This window comes from Trachurus trachurus (genome assembly GCF_905171665.1).
Source record: "Trachurus trachurus genome assembly, chromosome: 6".
In the NCBI taxonomy this organism is placed as follows: domain Eukaryota; kingdom Metazoa; phylum Chordata; class Actinopteri; order Carangiformes; family Carangidae; genus Trachurus; species Trachurus trachurus.
This window is the reverse complement of record NC_139897.1, coordinates 22,765,577-22,784,155: the sequence shown is the minus strand read 5'-3', so window position 1 is coordinate 22,784,155 and position 18,579 is coordinate 22,765,577.

Here is an 18,579-nt window from a genome sequence, read left to right as displayed (position 1 = left end):
GCTGTCAATCGATTAAAATATTTGATTAACTACATGAGCGTCAATAGTTAATCACCATAAAATTGACAAAAACAATGACTAATATTGTCCAGAAAGCCTCGAATCCACCATCTGTCTGTAAATATATTTGCTAAGGAAGTTTCAAATGTTTCCAAATAGCAAATTAATTAATTCGATTTTGGTGAAATGTCTGTAAAATGATGCATGAATCATCCTAGAATAAATCCCTTGTTAGAAATATCACTAATACTTATGTACAACTGTGGAGCCGCCTGGCTGTAAAATGCTGATCAAAGTGATTTTCTGTTTTAAATGTGCATAAGATTTGTAGTACAACTGACACTTTGTAAAATATTGATTGTGAATTTAATGCTTTCCAAAAAAGATAAAGAGAAAAAAAAGAATAATAATGATGATGATAATCAATATTAATCACTTATAAGAAATGTTCAAAGGTGAAAATCAGTTTTTCACCATCAGATGAAAATCTTCAACTAAACCAGTCATTTGTTCCAATTTCTGAATTTGTTATTAGCATGCACCACTTTTGTACAACACATTTTTAATAACAACAATTACCAGATTATACAGTGAGGACAATAATATGCTGAGATAGATTCAAACTTTTAGGGAGAAATATTGTAATGTCACTTTTTAAAACTTGCTGCTTTTACAAACGGCTGCTGAAATTTCAAATCTCCGATTCATTCAATATAAAAGTTTGAAAGAAAAAAAACCGGGACAGTTTTCTTTCTAACTCCGTTCGGTATCTTTCAGCGCTCTCATTGGTCGGAAGCTTCAATGACGTCACGTCTGTCAGAAAACAGACCAATGACAGCGGTGACAGGAGAGTCCAGCTCTCCCCCTTATAAAGACACTGCGGTCACCGAAACGGTCATTCCCGCTTTCACTTTACACAACAAACTAACCGCAGCTCGATCGGATCCGTATCCTGCTAACTGCCCACTAACCGGACCGTGTAGGTAACCCTAGCCGCAGCTCTCCTGCAGCGTTATCCTCCTTTTTTTCGTCTGGCCCAGGACTGTTTTTTTCGTCGCGGGGAACTTTCCCGCCTGTTCCGCAGAGTCGCTCCTGGCAACGGGCGTCGTGGTCAGCGTCGGAGAGGCTAACGTTAGCTAGCAGCAGCCCATCCCTCCCAGCCTGTCTCTCTTCGTTAGCTAGCAGCAGCCCATCCCTCCCAGCCTGTCTCTCTTCGTTAGCTCGCAGCTCACCACTGCAGACTTCCGCACCGGTCGTACTCCTCCTGTAACCCCGTCGATGTGTTTTTTTTTTTTTTTTACCCGGGATCACCGTTAACTTATGGCTTCCCCCTCGGTCACCCTGGATACCAGCGATGCTAGCGGCCAGAAGAACAAAGAGGCGCCTTCCCGCTCTTGCCCTGCGGCGGGACGGTCAGTCACCCTCTCTGCATCGTGTGCATGGGCATCAGCCAATATGGCGAGTTTATTGTGCCAAATAAAGGATTACCAGGAGAAGGAGAAGGAGCAACCTCCCCTCCCGTCGCCGTCAGAACGTGTGGATTTTTGAATGGGAGTGGACGGGACAGCAGATGAGAGACCGGCGGCGACGTCACGGCGAGTGCACTGAAGGAACGTGTGACGGCGGCGACGTGACGGCGGCGTATGTTAGAATTACCAACAAATTTACGCCTGCTCTGGACGTCTGAACTAAGTACGTCGTCACCACAAACGTGTGACGTGTGAAACTAACGTCGCCACCATTGACGTGTGAAACACACGTCGTCGCTACTACGCCGTCGTCAGACTGCAGTGAAGTTAGTTTTAAGTTGGATATTTGACAGACATTCGCTCCTTCTCAATACATTAAAAATTCATAGAAAATATAAGATGTGTTCAAATACAATAAAAACAGGTGTGTCTCATAGAGGAGGCTTAGCTCTACCATCCTGTGTTGATTTTGAGTCAACAGGTCACATGACCTGGGAGTTATTTAGCTATAATGCTCATATTTACAGTATAAAATAAATCAAAAATCCATATAAAATATTAAATGTGTTTAAATACAATAAAAACAGATGTGTCTCATAGAGGAGGCTTAGCTCTACCATCCTGTGTCGATTTTGAGCCAACAGGTCACCTGACCTAGGAGTTATTGAGCTCTAACGCCCATATTTACTGTATAAAATATATAAAAAATTCATGTGACCTGTTGACTCAAAATCAACACAGAATGGCAGAGGTGAGCCTCCTCTATGACACACACACCTGTTTTTATTGCATTTAAACACATTTACTATTTTAAATGATTTTTTAATATATTTTATACAGTAAATATGAGCATTAGCCTATAGCTCAATAACTCCCAGGTCATGTGACCTGTTGGCTCAAAATCAACACAGGATGGTAGAGCTAAGCCTCCTCTATGACACACACCTGTTTTTATTGCATTTGAACACATCTTATATTTTATATGGATTTTTAATGTATTGAGAAGCGAGTGAGTGAGCGAATGTCTGTCAAATATCCAACTTCAAACTAACTTCACTGCAGTCGTCGTCAGTAGGAATTATAGGACAATATTATAGGGCCTGGACCAATGTTCCCTCTAATTTTCAAAACTTCTGAGCAGAAATTCAACTCCCCTGATGACCTGCTTGAGCGACTGTGAGCGACAGCTTAAGCGAACACAGTACGTCCACATGCTGGTGCTATGGCCTCACCTCTACAACTCCAAATATCAATACAATTGGCTATTACTATAATGATTAATAACAGATTCTTTTGACAACATTACCTAGGCTACTCCATATCTAGGTCAGCTACAGTTAATGATAACAAAATACAATATTGTTTTGGCAAAATAGAATTTGCATTTATTTCCATATAATTATGTCAAAAAAATAACTAACATCAAGTTGGTGTCATCAACTCTTGGCATTGAAGTATTCTTGATATGAACAGTAATAATAATTCTCAAGCAAAAACTTAAATCGTAGTTGCACTACAGAGTGTGCAACTTTTTTGTCTTCTGAGCAAAGAGGTGGGGAGCAGTGTGCAATTGCACAGTAAAACACCTTAGAGGGAACAGTGGCCTGGACTCGATTTAATCTAATTAATTAGAGGCTTTGGCGGCGTAGGTGAGGCGACGTACTTATCAACACGTAGGTGAGGCGACGTACTTATCAACACATAGGTGAGGCGACGTACTTATCAACACATAGGTGAGGCGACGTAGTTCAGACGTCAATTCCACACGACAGTCTCCTTTGGCTGGGTAACCGTGGCACTATCCACTCGCCATACAGCCAACACCAAGCTTGCTGCATTATGGACTTCCCGCCGCCGCTCACCCAGGTGGAGGAAGACGTCACGATCATAGACTGTAAAAAGAATGGACGTAGCGTCCGTGACGTCACCCATTGGTTTGGGGGAGTCTGTTTTGTGCCGCTACTACGGGGGTTTGAACCGCGCCATGTTGGATTCTACTTGCCATATTTGGAGCGGTGCGGCCGTTGGCCGGCCGAGAGCCCGCCCACTGGCCTCGTAGCAGCGGTCGCCGGACCTGTCACTCAACGGTTCTGTGCCCTAATTGGCCAGAACTTTAAACCTAATAATAGTAAAACGGTAGAGTTTAAAAAAAATTCACCCCCCTCAGAGTGTGTGCGGGGGTAGAAACTATCGATTGAGACCAAAAAAATAAAATGTACCAGGCTGTAAATATGTTTTTTTAAGCTGTAAAATCGGCTATTTTAACATGGGGCTCAATTGGAGTTGCTCCCTTCTGGAGCCAGCCCCCAGCGACAGCCGAGGGGATTGCAGCTTTTTGAATGCGGAAGTGAGCTTCACTTCTCAGACCGACAACTGCCCGATTGGTCACGATGGATGAGGGGCGATGGGCGATGAGAGCTAATGTTACGACATGGGCTCGGAGCTGTCCAGGGCTGCGGCTGCTCCATGGGCCTGGCTGTGAGCAGGTGAGCGGTCGCTGTTGAACCTGTCTAGTCTGGACTGGCAGACAGGGAGAAGAAGCAAGACACCATGGACGCGGAGTTTGACTCTTCCAGGGGCCTGTTTCGTCCCGCCATCGACACCATGGAGCACGCGTGTGTCAGGAAGGAGGTGTCTGCCACACTGCTTTTCATTGCATTTAACTGTACACAGTACCTTCGGTGTATATGACAATAAACTAAACTAACTAAAAGTGTGGCGTTTAACCTCTGCCTTCCCCGAAAACCTGCTCGCCGCCCGCCGTGGCTGCCGTGAAAAACCGCCATTCACACCCTCCTGACGGGAAGAAGATCAACTCATCACACTGGCGGATTTTGTTTCAGCACAACGAGGTCCTAGCTCACCCCCACCGCCCGGGACAGATCCACCGCCCCCTTTCTCTGTTCCCATGTGGCCACCAAGCACAGTTTCACCACAGTGCACAACACATGTTACCCCCACAAATAAAGAACATAAAAACTCAGCTGTTGCAGCCAGGCTCCTCGCCGAGGGCACAGTTCAAAACAAAAAAGTATAAACCCCCTCGTCAGCGCTCATCCCGGCGCCGTTACGGCTGCAGAGGGCGCCGCTGCTCCAGCCGAGCAGAGGGGTGGCAGGCTGCAGCTGTCCATCCCTGGGTGCTGAAAACAGTAGGGCTGCCCCCGACCAAAGATTTTGTTGGTCGACCAGTAGTCGTCACTTATGGCGATTAGTCGACTAATCGACCCCCCCACCTTGACGGAAAAAAAAAAATTAAAAATTAAAAATTAAAAAAAAAAAAAAAAAATTGTTTTTTTTTTTTTTTTCTGCCCGCGGTCAGGTTGAGAACTAATTAATTAATGCTCGTGACTCCGGCCGTGTTGGGTCCGAGATTCAACAACAAGCCGGTCGGGTTTCACCGTTATTACCGGCAGAATGCCCGTTTATCACCAATAAACACAGTAGATGAGGAGGGTAAAAAGTTACTGAGCTCAGGCTGTGTGACGGGGGTGCGGGGGTGGGGGTCCGCGGCGTGGAGCGGTGCGGGCATAGACATATATCTATGGGTGCGGGTCTCTGACTGCAGCGGGGACTATCATGGATCCGCTCCGTGACACTGAGACTGACCGCCGGTGAGCGCTGTGGGACGGGACCGGGGCTCAGACAGCACCGCTAATGGTGACAGCGGTGATACGAGAGAGACTGCCGTGCCGTGTAAAAAAAAAAAAAAAAAAAAAAAAAGTGTCACGTCATGACTTCCTGTATCTGGCCCTTCAAAATAAAAGCCCAATAGCCTTTCATAATACAGTTCAGTCATTGATGTTGGCTTAATTTTGACAAGACACGGCTCCAAATGTTTTTTTTTTTTTCCTGCGACCAATCGACCAATGAAATTTTGGTCGGCTAATGATTTTTTGGTCGACCAGTGCTTGGTCGACTATTTGGGGGCAGCCCTAGAAAACAGTTCTCAGGGGTTACAGACAGACTGCAGTTTGCCTAAAGAGCGAGAGAGATTTGCCATTAGTACCTAGAATACACCAGGACAGTGTCATAATAAAGGTTATTCTTCATTTAATCATTTAACCACTTCAGGCTCAGTCATCCCTGGTCTCATGTTACTTTATAGAAAATAAAGTCCAGTGAGCTCTCTCACTGATTATTGTAATGGTAAATTTGAATATTCCATCACTTGTGACGTCCCTACCCCCTGCTTACCCTCCAAGGTATCAGATCTTCTTTTGTTTGTTACCCATTTGTGTATTCTAATGTCTAGACCTTGTAATTGCATTTCAAGTTCCAGAGACACCCAACCTCTCATTTCCTCATGATATACTCAAACCCTTTTGTATTTTAAAGTGCATTGATTAGACCTCTTAATCACACTCCAGGATGTCGGTGCCAATACCTGAAAAGATATCCTGAGTAGGGGGCTGACCCCTGCAGCAGACAAAGGGGTGTGGCATACCTGAGGGGGTGTTTCCTCAGGTATAAGTGTTTCGGTCGCCTCATTGTCTTTGTCTTTTCATTAACATCACCCACTTGGGTCGAATGGACCTTTCCTTGCAAGGAAATAAAATCATGATGGCCGGCCAAGTCTCTATTTCATTTTTCACCAGCAACAGCAACAGAAAATTTCCACGACAATTTGGGGGCTCGTCCGGGATTCCTCGTGCAATCGTCTGGGATGGACGGCTGGCAGCGATAGGCCAGCCTGGAAAGAGAAAAGTTTTCCAGCCTCCAAACCTCAAAAAGAGGGGAGGGCTGCTACTGTCGTCCTGGATCGTTGCCGCTGGAATTCTGCGAACTAAGTCAGGGAAATTTCTCTGGTGAGCACTGAAATATTGACATTTTTTATTCTTTTCCTTTAAATTTGGGATTTAATTTGGCATAACATTTCCATTTCTGATTTTATCCACAATTGTATCTGAGTCTATGACTCAGGGGTCAAAGTTTTAATACTTTGGGTTTCGCTTTTATCACTTGTGCGGGTTATATTAATATTTTATTATATTGATATATGTAACAAAGTGGTCCTTACAGAGACGTCTGTATTGAAATTGTCGTGCACGGCCTCCACAGCTGGAATGGGGAGTAAGGCTCCGTTGAGGCAGGTCTCCGGAGGGTCAATTGTGGATATTATGAGAACAAAAGAAATGTGGGAACTAAAATTTTAAATATTTGAATGTTTGTATCGCTGAGTCTGGATTCCCAGTAGGGGGATCCCTTGGTTTTTAGAAGAATACTGCTATTGAAGAAAATATTAACGGTAACAAAAAAGTGAAATGAGGAAAAAAGTCTGTAAATCATGAAAGGTTAAAAGAATGTTTACAGATGGCGAAAGCAACACAAGAATTGCTTCTTTAAAAAAAAAAAAAAAAAAAAAAGAGAAAATTTTGAAAAAGAAAGAAATGCAAAAAATGCAACTCACACTAACACTACAGCACCAAGCTTGTAGATTTCCTTTTCTTTGTTTCCACAGTTGGCAGCTTTGAAGCTGGATCCAGACCTCAACGGCCATCCACCATCATCCCTCAGCTCCACCGTCATACAACTCTGCAACACCCAGCAAGGGAAGAGAAACAGACTCCACCACGCCACAACAAAAACCAAGCTCAGGAGCAGCCCATTCTGATGTGCCTGTTCCATCATCTTCTCCAATTGCACACAGACTACACCATTCCAATCAGGATATAGCCTTCAACATGCCCATGGTTGAAGTGTCAGGACCAGAAGGTACAACAATGGTTTTCTGTGAATGGACTACAGACATCAACACAGTCTGGAAACATGGACAACTCAGTCATGGACACAAAAAGAAAGGACACAGGAAGTTGGGAAGAAGAGTTCCCAGTGACATCTGCTATCATTGTCGCCAACATGGACATTGGGTACGTAACTGTCCCACAAGAACATCATCAACTCCAGCAAACAAACATAGACTGAGGATGGGGGTGGTCGGAGGGGAATGGATCCTTGCTGACAAGCTTAACCAACCTGTGGAATCTGAAAAAGGTACTGCACCACATTCACACACACCCATAGAGTGTATAGATTATACACATAGCTACAAATTGTATTTGAACACTGACACTAGTTATGAAAGAACTGAGAAAAAATTATGTGTTGTGTTCATCAGGTCAAAATAGTTACAGATACCATTACCATCCCACTTAAACGTGCAGATGGACCAAATGCCCCATTAAACTGATGGGCAGATACTTAATGTGCAAATTAGGCCTTTGTCTGGTCTCAACCCCAGATGTAGCAAAACAGACTGATCTAATTTGGAATCAAATGTTTTTCACACTACTTTGTTCACCACACCCTAGACCAGTATGCATATCAATGGAAATTGCAACCCTTAACGGCCTTTTCCAAGCTTGTTACAGAAGCCAGAAAAACAGTTTTGACAACAGAGGAAGTGCATTGCACCTCTTGTGTCACCAGGACCTGATGAGACATATGAGAAAGGTTGGTTGGGAAAGAGAGTCGATAATGTGAGCACACATCTACCGGACAACACAGATGTGCTTTATCATTCTCTCTCACACCAATTCAATTTTGACATGTACACCACGAACCATTTGGTTCTATACATTTACACTTGCAATTAGAGAGAAGATTGGGACCCATTTGAGAAAAACAATGTAAGCGCGCAGCCAATTGGCAAGAAAACATCTGATCAATATAGAGCTATTCTTAAGAGTTTAACATCTGTTGTGCACACTCAAAGAAAATCCAGCTGGTACCTAAAACACTTTTTAGGTTTGTTTGTTTGTTTGTATGTTTGTTTGTTTGTTTGTATGTTTGTGTGTTTGTTTGTTTGTATGTTTGTTTTTGTCTGAAACAAGTTAAAACTATTTCAGCCCTGCAGGAGGTCCCTAAGACACTGTGGGTTGTCAGTCACTGTGATGTTTGGCCTCATCAAATATGAACCTACTAAAATTTGACACTGTACTTTTAGAAATGTCCAACATTACTGTCATAAGATACAATATTTTAAACCCTATCATTCTTTTGATCACTCTTTTTCCCCCACCAGATGATGGAAAAGAACATAACTGAATTGCTATCTTCCAACAGGTTGACTCCTGACTGGACCGACAAGAATAACCATTAACAAACTAACAAACTAACTATCTAACCTGATTTGGTTCCTTGCCACATTCTAGTAGATCTGTTTAAGTTCACTCTCCTCTCACTATTTTGCTCCCACTTTGCTAATGTGACACATGGGTAAAACCATGTGTCAAAAGGGGGGATATTGGATGTGTATGTTTTGTTTTATACAACAGATGCAGCAAGTAAAAATCTGCCTTTTCACGATCAACGACCAGCGTCCACACCACTTCATGATTTCCAGCTGTAAAGATCACTGAAAGAGCAGCGTCGGTGCATGCCAGTCACCGCAGGAAGGAGCCAACAGAGAAATCTGCTGTGAACCAGAGCAACACAAAGAGGAACTCCATGGAATCAACAAAAAACATCCAAACGCATAGAACCTTCTCCATCACACCTAAAACTGCCACAAGTGCTGAGGAGGCCTGATGGCCCGGAAGAAGATGATAGACCCATCCAGCACATCTGAGGAGCAACGCAGGCCTGATGGCCCAGAAGAAGGTGACAGACTTCCTTTAGAACACAACGATCAAGAGATCAGAAGAACAGCGCAGGCATAGATATGATGCCCAAAGAATACATCCAAGAGGATTACATCAAAATTTCACTGCACCAAGAGACACACAACCCCAACTCATGAACCATAGTCCTCAACAGCCAAAATTCCACTGTCGTGTGTGCAAAATGATTCCTACCCTTGCCACACTTCAACTCCATCCATGAACATTCTGCCTACCCAAACTCACCACAAATAAGAAACTGAAACGTGGTCAGGCACTGTTCCATGTTTCTACCTTAAAGACATTTGTTCGTTGGAGAAACCAGCAACAACTCTCCTTGCCCCTTTTCCGTTCCTCTTTTCACTTCTCCACTTCTTTCTGAAGAACATCTGGACAAGATTTGTTGATGTCCTCAAACACCAAACACCTACAAAGCCACATAGACAATGTAGAATCTTGTGAACTCTACAGAAGACATGTCTCTGCTTTCACAAGCAATGACTGCAGTAAAGTTCAAGATTTTACAGAATCGTGTTGCACACAACTACATTCTGGCTACATCAGGAAACTTCACTATCATCAACAGGACTGAATATTACATGTTTATTCAAGTTAACGATGTAACCTGACATGAAATAACACGTGACAATATTACAATCGATTACATAACTCAGACACCACACACATTTGGAAGGTTGACAGAAAGTCAAGTGCCAGTAGGCTGTCTAACATTTTGAATTTGTGCTTGTTTTGGTAATCACTTGTTTTGTCAGTCTGAATTTTAAATCTTTACATTTGAAAACCACATTTCAGATAACCTTCTATTATAGACAACCCTACCCCTAAATGCAGAACAACTTGTTTAGAACATGTTTAGAATTGACATAATTGTTTTCTTTACCCTAATCGTTTTATTGTAACTGATACCTGTTTTTCCTGACTATGATTTCTTACTTTTTCAACATTTTCCTTTTTCTAGCAACTGTAATAACGATTAAGTTGTGACTTTTTCTTGTGTGATTAATGAATAATCAAAAGGGGGAATTGTAATGGTAAATTTGAATATTCCATCACTTGTGACGTCCCTACCCCCTGCTTTCCCTCCAAGGTATCAGATCTTCTTTTGTTTGTTACCCATTTGTGTATTCTAATGTCTAGACCTTGTAATTGCATTTCAAGTTCCAGAGACACCCAACCTCTCATTTCCTCATGATATACTCAAACCCTTTTGTATTTTAAAGTGCATTGATTAGACCTCTTAATCACACTCCAGGATGTCGGTGCCAATACCTGAAAAGATATCCTGAGTAGGGGGCTGACCCCTGCAGCAGACAAAGGGGTGTGGCATACCTGAGGGGGTGTTTCCTCAGGTATAAGTGTTTCGGTCGCCTCATTGTCTTTGTCTTTTCATTAACATCACCCACTTGGGTCGAATGGACCTTTCCTTGCAAGGAAATAAAATCATGATGGCCGGCCAAGTCTCTATTTCATTTTTCACCAGCAACAGCAACAGAAAATTTCCACGACATTATCAACAGGTCTAAACAGCACTTGAGCGCTTACAGCACTTTTATCATCATATTTATCTGCTGGTTTGTGTTGTTTTTGTGTTACATTTCATTGTTTTTTGTGTATATTGTGTTTCAAAGGGATGTCATTATCTGATCATCTGACAGCAAAATAAATCTACCTACAGATACAATAAAGTAATCTGAACCTGAACACAAGTTGGATCTGTGCATCTTTACTTGTTATTAGTTTTATATTGTGGAATAGCTGCTAAACTAATCCCTATAGTGGCAACAGTCACAGTCCCATGCAAATCCTTGGCTCAGTAACATCTGCCTTAGAGCTGTGTGTGCTAATTTCTGAAAAACATGAATCGTCCCCCCGCATCCATCATTTTAAAACTAAGATTTCTTATCCAATATGTTATTTTGATTACGCACAGTGAAAAACATGAATCTAGAAGCAGCAAATATTCTGGGAAAGTATTTTTAAAACTACTGATTAGGCTACTCCTCCACCTCAGGTTGAGCAACAGAGGAGAGATTCCTCACCCATAACAAGAGTTGACGAAGGCAGCTTCTGATGGGAGGGAAGGCAAGGAGGGCAGGCCAGCTTAATGGGAGGACTGATGGCGATGCAGGTGGAGGTTGGTGCAGAGAGATGGAGCTCCAGTGGATCTGTGGAAACAGAGAGAGTGCGAGACACCAAGGCCAAACTACAAAGTGCAACAGATAGAGATAGACAGACTGACAGACAGATAGATAGATGTGATGTGCATCCCCAAATGTCTGGCGATGATTGCTTCCACATTGAGCTCTCCTGACAGCATCACAGACCTAAGTTTGAGTTTCCCACCAAATATGTCTTTCAGCTCCTAGATACATAATCTATCTTACAGTAAAATGGTCAATCTAAAAAATATATATCATATGTTGTAAAATTGTTTTTAAAAAAGAAATTGAATTCACCTCTATCTTGGTCCATTCTGTGGATTGCAACTGAAGGCCATAAGCGGAAACTCTGGCCTTCAGGTGCGTTGCCTGTTGAAGAAGAATCCGTGTACAATGTCACATCAGTGAAATAAAAGGCTCTATCTATCTATCTATCTATCTATCTATCTATCTATCTATCTATCTATCTATCTATCTATCTATCTATCTATCTTTACAGTTTTCATTGTTGTGGACTTCTTCTTCACTCCACTGAAGGAATTCTCTAACATCTCTGCACATCCAGAAGAAATCAGGCTTTTCTGCTTCAGCACGCTGACGACCGCCAGGGAATCTACTCTTTGCTTCAGTCTTTTGTTTTTTTCTTTCTCCAATTTCAATTATTTCCGACAACTCTCTCATTTTTCCTCCATTGAAAACAATTGAGTCTCAAATTGACATTTCAGTCTGTGTCTTGCATTTGTTGTTCCACTTTGTCTTTGACACTTTCTAATGGTTTTGCAGTGATAGATAGATAGATAATTCATCCCTAAAGGGAAATTCACATCAGGCAGCTAAAAATGACACAAAACATGTTAAGAAGTATTGTATAACACAATTGCAGCAGGAACAAATGACCTCCTAAATCTCTCAGTTCTGCAAGTCAGGGAGATGAGCCTTTTACTGCGGCTGCTCCTCTGACCTTTGAGGGTTTTGTGTAGAGGGTGGTGGCTTTCATATGAATCCTGTATCACAATGACACTGTCTTTATCCCAGACCTCTGCCACATTTTGTGTGTGTGTGTTTTTTTTTTTTGAGTAAGAGTGATCAGTGACATGTGTCTGTGTTAAACTGTGTCTGTGTTAAACACTTACCTTTGTGGGGGCTGACAATCTCTTACCTTCCCGGGAGTAGTCAAAAATTGAAGTGAGGCACTTTCTCCCACCGCTCAAAATGAAGCACTCCTCTTCAAAGTGCAGAGCACACAGCATTGGATTGTCAATGGTTGTGTCCAAGACTTCCGCCTCACTTTGTCCACCCAGTGTCGCAGCCTCTTGATGTCTCCCAAAGGAAATCTGTAAAGCAAGAAAATGCTATTTAGTGTGTAAATGTCATGGTTTGTCTCTAGTTACTTTTTTTATTTTGAAGTTCCTGTGTCTTGTCTTACATTCCCTCCTGTGATAACCTCATATGTCTCCTTGACCTCTTCACAGGCGAGGACATATTCATCTTCACTGTCCTCCATGACCAACGCTTTTGGCTTCTGTGTTGTCAATGCACTGGGACGGTCTACGGTCATTGGTCTGGCCTCCATCGATGCACTGCAACTTTTCAGTTTTTCAACTGAAATAGGGGTCAACTTTCTGGTCTGAACTTTTCAGCAATTTGGGAAACACTGCTTGCTTCAAATGCTAATGCAGAGAGATGGAGCTCCGGTGGATCTGTGGAAACACAGAGAGAGTGCGAGACACCAAGGCCAAACTACAAAGACAGACAGACAGACAACAGTTGTGACAAGTTCATGTTTTCTTTCATGTGTCACAGATGTGGCAGAAGTATAATCACTTACAATTTGACACTTGTCTCTGGTGTCTTTGATGATTTCATTGTCCCCACCTTCTTCACGGGCAAGGACATATTCATCTTCACTGTCCCACTGTATATGTGCCATCTTCAGCTTGTTACCCGATCTCAGTCCTTCTGCCTCTTGAAGTTTGTTTAGCTCCACAATGTACTGCCACTTGATTTTACCTGATGGCGTTTGTAGTGAACCTGAGCTGCTTCATCATGTGGCACACATCCAAAACCACATGGACAACTTGTGAGGTGACCAGCAGGATTAGGAAATGAGGGCCTCATTGAATTTACATCTAAATTAGCGCCTAGTGCTCTCAACATGGCAAAATGGCAAGATGGTCCGTCAAAGACAGTGTACGAACCCCAGAAATGTGAAGTCGTTGGAGGCATTCGCTGATGATGTTTGCGCGCTCCTCCCCAGTCAGTGCATTGACAAAGAAGTATGCAGCAGGGATTTTCCAGGATTGATGAACAGCAACAGCCATGCATCTCTTGCTGGTGTCAAGCTGTCATCAACTGTGCCACAGCCAAGATCTACAAATCCATGAAATGTACCTGCAGAATATTCATTTCATTTCATCCATCATCAAGGCACAAATTGTTTCTTTGCCCTCCTCAGTCTGCACAGATGTTGCTGTACCAGGTCCGGATGATATCGGGATGGAGCAAAGCGAGGTCAAAACATTCACGCACATAAGCATAAGCTTTGGCAGAATAGAAGTGCAGAGTCATTGCAAATGATTGTAATTCCTGTGACACTTTGGACCTCTTTCCATGCTCCACTCTGGTGAGAATTTCCTTAGGCACTCCACTAAAGGAATTCTCTAACATCTACAAACAACGTTTCTGCTTCAGGACGCTGACGACCTCTGCCAGGGAATCTACTCTTTGCTTCAGTCTTTTGGTTTGTTCTTTTTCCAATTTCAATTTTTTACGACAACTTTCTCATTTTTCCTCCATTGAAAACAATTGAGTCTCTAATTGACATTTCAGTGATTTTGGGGATTCCCTCACAATGTAGTTGTGCTCTGTGGTTGTTGTTTCCACTGACAAACTTGTGTCTTGCATTTGTTCTTCTATTTCCTCTGTGATACTTTCTACTGGTTTTGCAGTGACACAATATGGCTTTCATATGAATCCTGTATCACAATGACACTGTCTTTATCCCAGACCTCTGCCACATTTTGTGTGTGTTTTTTTTTTTTGAGTAAGAGTAATCAGCGACGTGTGTCTGTGTGTGAGATAAACACTTACCTTTGTGGGGGCTGACAATCTCTTACCTTCCAGGGAGTAATCAAAAATTGTGAGGCACTTTTCCCCACCGCACAAAATGAAGCACTCCTCTTCAAAGTGCAGAGCACACAGCCTGGGAATTTCAGTGGGTGTCCAAGACTTCCGCCTCACATTGTCCACCCAGTGTCGCAGCCTCTTAACGTCACCCAAAGGAAATCTGTAAAACCAGAAAACAGACAACAGGTTACTAACAGACAAAAACGTGTGTGTGTGTGTGTGATATTCTGTAGTTCTCAGTTAATATTTTTGTTTAAGTTGTTTTTAAAAGGAATTCTGTGTATAAGCATAAAAGTGATATTCTCACATTACCAGTTGGGGGGAAAAAAGGATAAAAACAAATTAAATGTCATTCATCATGTGTTCTATTGAACTTTATTTACTGTATCTGTATCTAGGTTTCTTTAAGATAAGACTTTAGAGCTGTTAGATAGGCTTTGTGTGTCATTTCTTTTGTCAGCCCTGTGATGGTGACCTCTGACCTGTCTAAAGTGGATCCAGCCTGGGCATTGCTTTGCCCACAGAGCACAGCGGGGCAGACTCACATGCAGACACGGGACGGGGAGAGCATGCAAGCTCCCCCCAGGAAGGTCGCAGGTTCACGGTTAAACCACCACTTCACCCTGCTGCTCCACCACGCCATCAAGCAAATTTATAAATACGGTAAATGAAAATTAGTGACTCCAGATAGGCCTATTGTAGAACACCCGTCTGTGCTAACGTTAGCTAGCGCTCGCCTGATGGCTAACGTTACCAGACATAGCCTATGTGGATTTATATTTAATTTAATTGACTGAAAACATGGTTTGCTTGAAAATACCTTACCTAACCAACTGTTGTCCTTTGCAATCTGGTCGGTTGATGCAGTTGATGGCAGCACAAGACGGCGTTTTGTCGCTGCTCAGGTCGATCGCACGTCCACCGGTCCAGATGTTTGGAGGGAAAAAGGAACGTGTCAGTTTGAGGTTTGTGCATCTTTTAAAATTTGAGCGCCCGGAACGTGACGTCACGGCGCTAGCCCTGCGGTGGCTGACGGGAAAAGTCGCGCTTTTTTTTTCATTTCTTTATTTCTTTCCCCCTCTCCTTTCCCTTTTTTCCCTTCACCTCTCATGTCTCTTCTTGTTTACCTTTGAATGTAAATGATTTGTTTCTGTGTTGTTGTTGTTGTTGTTGTGTGTGTTTTTTTTTTTTGCACCATAAGTTTGGAAAAGAGGAGACGGATGGCCTGGATTAGACAGAGCGAGGAAATAAAATTCCTCAATTCCTCTTGACAGTGAAAAGGAACTCAAACAAAAACATAATCAGCCACTCTGAAAACAAGAAAGCAATAAAAACTCAGGGTTTATTGTTCCACTGTTTATGAAATGACTTTGGCCCACCTCATTGCTCTTATTTCCTGCATGTTATGTAACTTTAATCTCCTGACATCACCCTGTTTCACAGCACTGTAACCCCCAAAGATGAACATACGTATATGATTTATCGTCTATAATTTAGACCAATAAGAAAAAAAAAGACACAAATAAACTGCATGAAGAGATGATCAAACTCATGACCCCCACAGAGGGCAAAAGGAATTGCCAGGTCTTACAAAAAAATGTATTTGAATGAATTTTTTTTTTTTATATACATGTGAAAGGAGAAAACAAAACTTTAAAAGCGTTCATCCAGAAGAAAAACTGTTCTCTTGTTGAGCTTGTACCTAGCAAAATCAAAAGTTGTGTCATGCGATCCTGTTATTTATTTATTTTTTTTTTTTTTGAGGTACAAAAACACATTGTATTAAAAAAAAACCTGGGAATAAATACTGAAGTGTTTAGATTCTGGCAGGTTCATTATCCTTCTGTTTACATTTGAGAAATGGGACATAGAATCAATGTGTAGCTATAGAGAATGTGAAGTTACGTCACGCCGTGGGACGTTGGACGCCATCTTTGGAGGATCGTGGATGTAAACACTTGCTCGTCTCCCTAAAAAAAGTTCCCCAAAGTCGCTTAAAAGTAATCATGGTGGGACAGTACTACTGCGTAAAAAAATGCCACAGTAGTATATGCACTAATACCAAAAACGAGATAGTTCACGATGTCTGGATAAGTCAGTGGAGGAAGTAAATATGGGTCTTGAATCCAGTCCCCACTCTCTGTTTACGTTTGCGTTCCTCCAAAGATGGCGCCGTCGTTCCCCAACGCAAAGCGGCGTGACGTCAGCTTCACATTCTCTATTGGTCATCACCCATATAGAGAAGACAGGCGACATGTGAGCTGATGAACGGCTGCCAACACAAATTGTTTTACTTGAAGCTGACACTGTAGTCTTAAAGGGGCTTCCCATGGCGACCACAAACTCCCCTTGACGGACGTCAGACGACCGACCAACAGTGAGTGTGGGTAAAGGATTATATGCAGTGATTTTGATGGTGGCAATGTCTGCCACTGGATCTATATTGTGCACAGTGGCGTGGTACATGTCTCCATTGGTGAGCTTCACACGGACGCCTCTCTGGTTGGCCACAACATGGGCGTTAGTGACGATGAGGTCATGCGATCCTGTTGCAGCCATATTGTTGATGGTTCCTTCCTGTTCAGGTCTTCTGGTTTTTCTTGCTCACTTTCTCTCACGGGTTAGCGATCTTTCCATGCACACGGAAGCGGTAAAGACATGTGTATTTGACATTTCCCCAGTTATTGAGGACACAAAGTTTCACAGCTCTATAAACCTCATCACTGGGATTAAGAAGCTTAAACGTTTGTGTCTGCTCGCCGTGCTTATCATAGGTGAATGTCCCCAGTGTTCAGTGTTCCTTCTTCTGAGTTGTTTTTCATTCCATAGAATCCAAAGTCTTTGGGTGCTGAGTCGATGGTGCCGGTGGGGGAGTTGTAGTGCAGCAGGTGGTCCAACGTCACATGGGTTATTGTTACGGGGTGAGACAGAGAGATGGCCAAAGTTCCCTGGGCACCGTGAAATGGCCAACCTTTGTGTCAGCCATGGGACGTCCAAAGTCTGTGACTTTTCAGAGCCTGAGTGCATTGGACTCCTTGATGTGATCGGTGAGCCATTTCTCCATGGCCTGTTGCAGCTCTGGGGTCAGCTGGTTCTGAACAGGGGCAGTGGAGGGATCAGGACATGGGGCTGGAGAAGGCTTCAGTTGGATGGCTGACAGGTCCTGGACCAGCTTAGCATTCCTGGTCTCCAAAGCTTGAATCCTGAGGCAGATGCTGGCAGCAGAGGAGAAGCTGTTAGGTGTGTCATGCTTGGTGTTGGGTTGAGGAGGAGCAGAGACAGCGGGTTCAATCTTGCGTTTTTCCTGTGTCTGGGTCTTTGGGACACTCATACTGGAGATGAAAGAGGTCAATGAGGGGAGGAGGAACCAAACACATGGAAAAAGTAGGATAATGAGGAGATACCCTAAAGTAAATCTGAAAACGGTCCGGATAGTTCCACAGTTCCTTTACAAGAAGGTGGAACTCCCCTTGCTCTCGGTGTCCTCTCAGGATCGGATGGACCTGGTATTTTCTTATTCTCTTTTTCTTTTCAAGAAGTGAGAGCACCACAAAATCATCCTCACTGCTTGACGACTCCATTTTCCCCCTCTCCGAAATTTGGAACACAAAATAAAAACGCATCAGATTCAATGTGCAAGGTGCCTGTGCGTAACAATTTTTGTCGGATGACAGATACGAAAAATGCATGCGGAAAAAACGGACTCAGGCGTTAACTGCACATTCACACCAAAAGATAAGCAACCGGTGGCGTGAGCGACGCGATTTGAGCAACGAAAGTTGCGAGAAGCAAATTAATGCAAATGAGCGACGCGACAGCCTATTGCAGACTGGGATTCTCACAGCAGGAGAAATTGAGAGAGCCTGAATGCAGCTTGAAAGTCCTGCCCCTTTTGGTCGCTTGGTGCAAGGGCCTGCTAGAGCTGGCAAGGCGGCGCGATATGAGCGATCAGAGCAACCACAGGCGATTTTGTTGCTTTTGGTGTGAACGCACAGTAAAGGCCCTTTCACACCGGAGACGTATTTTTGTGTGCAAATAATTAGCGCATCAATATTTTTTTCGAACCCCGGTTTATCATGAGTCCTTTCACACCGACTGTAAATGTTACGCGGAGGTCGATTTTTCTGAGCTTTCGCCCGGCGAATAAATGCATCAACCAATCATGTAGTGGTGTGAAAAGGAGGTAGGCTACGTCACAACCCCCAC